General features: G+C 66.5%; 1 long non-coding RNA gene across 1 annotated transcript; it reads left to right on the top strand.

Annotated features, from left to right (window-relative positions):
* Positions 1–683: 683 nt before the first annotated feature.
* On the top strand, positions 684–2,430 carry LOC112122842. Its single transcript, XR_003899986.1, has 4 exons — positions 684–711; positions 1,030–1,055; positions 1,371–1,408; positions 1,992–2,430. It is a non-coding gene; the product is annotated as an uncharacterized LOC112122842 (long non-coding RNA).
* Positions 2,431–4,245: the final 1,815 nt, after the last annotated feature.

The raw sequence follows: 4,245 nt of genomic DNA, 5'->3' as shown, positions 1-4,245 counted from the left end.
AATGTTCTGCTGTGGGTCCCTGGGTCCTCGAGGGGGAGGGGCTGGGGCAGCTGGTAACGAACCAGCTGCTCACGGCCTGGTGCTGCTTCCCAGGTGGATCGGTACCAAGTGCAGCACCGGTTCTGACCCGCCCCATCATCGCCGGGGTGAGCGCAGCGTCCGCCGGCCTCCTCCTCCTCCTCCTCCTCCTCCTGGCCTTCGTCTGCTACAGAAGAACCCGAGGAAGTGAGTGCCCCGCCCAGCGAGGGAAGGGTTAAACCCACCACTAATCCGGGCTGGGAAGGGGTCATGGCTTGGATGGGAGACAAGGAAGGAAACCCAGGGGGTGGGGCAGGGGCCCAGCAGGGGGCGCTCTCCCCTGGCAGTGAGAGCTGGCCCCAAAGCCCCTGGGCAGCACTAGGGGGCGCTGTGCTGCCAAGGGTATAGGCTCAGCAGGGGGCACGGTGCTGCAGGGGGTGGGGCAAAGGGCTCACTAGGGGGTGCTATGGTGCAGGGAGCTGGGCTCAATCTGTCTCTAGGGTATCCAGGCTCAGCTGCTAGAGGGTGAGGTACTCCCCAGGCAGAGCAGTGGGGGGGGCTCTCTCCTGGGCCCCCCATCCCAGATGCCCTGTAGGGCTGAGGGGCAGGGCTGGTACACGGGATCCGGGTTGACTCATGGATGATTCTGCTTTGTGTCTCCGCAGGGAAAGGACCAGCCCTGAGAAAGAGCAGGTGAGACCCCAGCTCCGCTCCCCACCCCTGATCTACCTGTCCCAGGACACAGGACTCCTGGGTTCTCTCCCCGGCTCAGAGAGGCGACTAGGATCTAATGGTTAGATCAAGAGGGCTGGGAGGCAGAACTCCTGGGTTCTCTCCCTAGCTCTGGGAGGGGAGTGGGGTCTAATGATCAGATTGGAGTTGGCTGGGAGCCAGGACTCCTGGGTTCTCTCCCTGGCTCTGGGAGGGGAGTGAGGCCTAATGGATAGATGTGGGGGCTAGGAGCCAGGATTCCTGGATTCTGTTACTATCTTTCTCTCTTTCTCCCCGTAGGGAGTCCGAGGCTGCAGCCACAGTCTGTAAGTCACACATGAGGGGGCAGCCATGGAGCAGGGAGGAGGGGCGGGTGCCCCTGGCAGGGGCCACATCCTGTGTGGGGAGGCATGCTGATTTGGGGTGCAGCCTTGATTCACTGTGTGCCTTTGGGGGCGCCCCGCCCCCCTTTGTGCCTCAGTTTCCCCCGCTGCACCATGGGACTTGTGACCCTGCCCCACCCCAGTATGCCGGGGGGCAGGCGAGCCAGTCTGCGAATGGCTCAGATGTGGGATGGGGGCCTGGGCCTGGGGCCCTGATCTGGGCCCAGCCGCTCACTGGTGGGTGTCTCTATTCCACAGACGCCCTCATGGGTGAAGGGAAGCAGCTGGATGTCCTGGTAAGTGCCCCCGACTCCTCGACACACACACCCCAGCACCAGTGCACCATCCAACATCCACTCCCCCCCACCCCCCCACCCCCCGCCATCCGGCCCTGCACAGGTCCCACTAGAGCCATGTTCAGATGTCGGCCCCCCCAACTCTGCCTGGGCCCCCCATACCCCCTCAGGGCAGACACCGGAGCTGGGGATCAGCAACGGGGAATCCCCTGAGAGGGGCAGAAGAGACAGAACACAGAGAATAAGTCTGACCCTGCACCCCCCAACTCACCTTGACCCCCCTCAAACGTTCGCATTTGTCTGTGATATGCAGAGGGTCAGTGGACTGCCCCAGGGGGCTCTGTGGGCTGGGGGGGGGGGTGTTGCTGGATTCCCTGCTGGGGGGAAGAGCAGCTCTCCAGAGACCCCTGCTGGACAGGACAGAGCGTGTCAGAGCAACTGTGCATGGGGTGGGGTTTGGGGGGCATCGCTGCCCCCTGGTGTCTGGGATCAGAACTGTCTGGTGTGTGTGTTGGTGTTGGCGCACACACACACACACACACACACACACACCCACCCACCCGGTGTCTCTCTCCCCTCCCAGCCCCAGGAGCCCAACCCCGGCGCCGAGGGACTCACCTACGCCGAGCTGGACGGCCAGGCGCTGCAGGCCAAGCGGGGGGGCCCGGCCCCTGCCCCCGAGCCTGCCCTGTACGCCACCATCAACGTGAGCCAGGGGCCCAATGGGTAGAGCCCCCGGGGTGCAGGGGCGCCCCCCATCCACCCCCATGGCGTGAACCCAGGGGGAGTCATCGGAGCGACGGGGCAGGGAGTGTCGGTCACCAGGGGGTGACAGCATGATTTCCCCCCCCCCCCAGAGAATGGGCTCGACTTATAGCACCCCTATAGCCCTCCCACCAGCTGGTGCTGCCCCACCCAGCCCCACGGGTGGGGGCCAGGGGGGCTCAGCACCAGGAGGGGGAGGGGACACGCCGAGGCGGCTGTTTGTGTTATTTTGCATCCTGTTAATCTCCAGATTTGTAATAAACACAGAACCACAAACCAGCGCCCCCGGGCACCCTGCAGCCCCCCTGTACCCGCGCTGGGAGTGTGTGTTACACCTGGGGGAGATGGGATCGCTCTGGGCTGGGGCGCGGGGGCTGGTATCCAGGGACCCCTCACCCAGCACTGGGATGCGAACCCTCTGGGGAGGGGTGCGACAGCTGTTCCACCCAGAGAGTCGATGGCCGCGAGCCGGGCAGGCCCGGGGACAGAGCTGGCCGAGCGGCACGGGCTGGAGAGAAGAGAACGACCACCCCGGAAGCAGTGTAACCTGGCACTCCAGCCTCCCCTCCCGCCTGGCGCTTCCCCGCCGGGGCCCCAGGCCATGCCGCTGGGCCGACCGGGGGATCCCCGCTATCTGGGAGCAGTGTGGGGGCTACGACACAGAGCGGGGCAGTCCTGGTTGCCTCCAATAGGGGGCGTCTGGGACACACACACACACACACACACTGACATCCCCCCTGGCAGTCCCTCCCCACACTTTGGCCCTTGCAGGGGCGGGGATGGCAATGGGGGGGCTTAGGGGAGCAACCGGCAGCCCCCCCTGCCCTCCCCCCTCCCGGCGCACGGCCTTTGTTGTGATTGCTGTTTAGCATTCTGCCGGGCGCCTCTGCTAACGGCTGCTAGGAAGCCGGCGGCCTTACCGGCATCTCGCCTCTGCCAGGAACCAGCCGCTCGTAAACACCGGGACGGCCAGAAACCCCGGGGGAGGGCTCCCCCCCCCACGACTCTGTGTGTGCCGGGGGGGGGGGGGGGCCGGGGGGCCCCCCCCCCCCACACACACAGCATGTACACACAGCAACATACACAGCCCCACCCTCCACCAATGCACCCCAGCAAGGGGCAGAAGGGGCCTCTGGGGCTGGGCCTCTTTCTTGGGGTGGAAGGGGGGATGGGTGGCACCAGGGGCTGTCATGCCCGGGGGGGGGGAGGCGGGGACGCCTGGGCGTGGTCCTGAGACCCAGTGTGAAGGCCACAGAATGGGAACAACACTGCTGGATGGGAGCCGGCGCCCCCTAGAGGGGAAAGGCCCCATGCCCCATTCCCCGCCCCCCTGAGCCAGCCAGTCCCCGCTCTGGGGCCGGGTGGGAGCTGGCGCCCCCTGGAGGGGAAAGGCCCTGTGCTCCATTCCCCGCCCCCCTGAGCCAGCCAGTCCCTGCCCTGGGGCAAGATGGGAGCTGGCGCCCCCTGGAGGGGAAAGGCCCCGCGCCCCCCCCCCCCCCCCCCCGAGCCAGCCAGTCCCTGCCCTGGGGCCGGATGGAAGCTGTCACAGAAGCCGGTGCCCCCTAGAGGAGACAGGCCCCGTGCCCCATTCCCCGCCCCCCTGAGCCAGCCAGTCCCTGCCCAGGGCCGGATGGGAGCCGGCGCCCCCTAGAGGAGACAGGCCCCGTGCCCCATTCCCCGCCCCCCTGAGCCAGCCAGTCCCCGCCCAGGGCCGGATGGGGCGTCCCTCTCACACGCTGTCCTCAGGGGCCCTGAGTGTATCACTGAGGCTGGGAAATGAAATGAACTCACTGCCAACCAGCTGCAGCCAAGGGGAACCTGCCGCAGGGGGTGGGGGTGGGCAGGGTTCCTGCCCACGGTGTGGGGAAGGGAGGGGGGCTAGGAGAGAAAGGGGGGAAAGAGAAGCGGATGGGGGGCTGGAAGCCAGGACTCCTGGGTTCTCTCCCTGGCTCTGGGAGGTGAGTGGGGTCTAGTGGTTTGAGTGAGGTATAGTGGGGGGGGGGACAGGACTCCTGGGTTCTCAGCCCATTTCTGCTACAGCTGTCGACAAATCCATTCTCAGTGCCTCAGTT

The sequence above is a fragment of the Terrapene carolina genome, unplaced genomic scaffold, assembly GCF_002925995.2.
Source record: "Terrapene carolina triunguis isolate 2854851 unplaced genomic scaffold, T_m_triunguis-2.0 Scaffold31710, whole genome shotgun sequence".
NCBI lineage: Eukaryota > Metazoa > Chordata > Testudines > Emydidae > Terrapene > Terrapene triunguis.
This window is presented reverse-complemented; position numbering and strand designations above follow the sequence as displayed.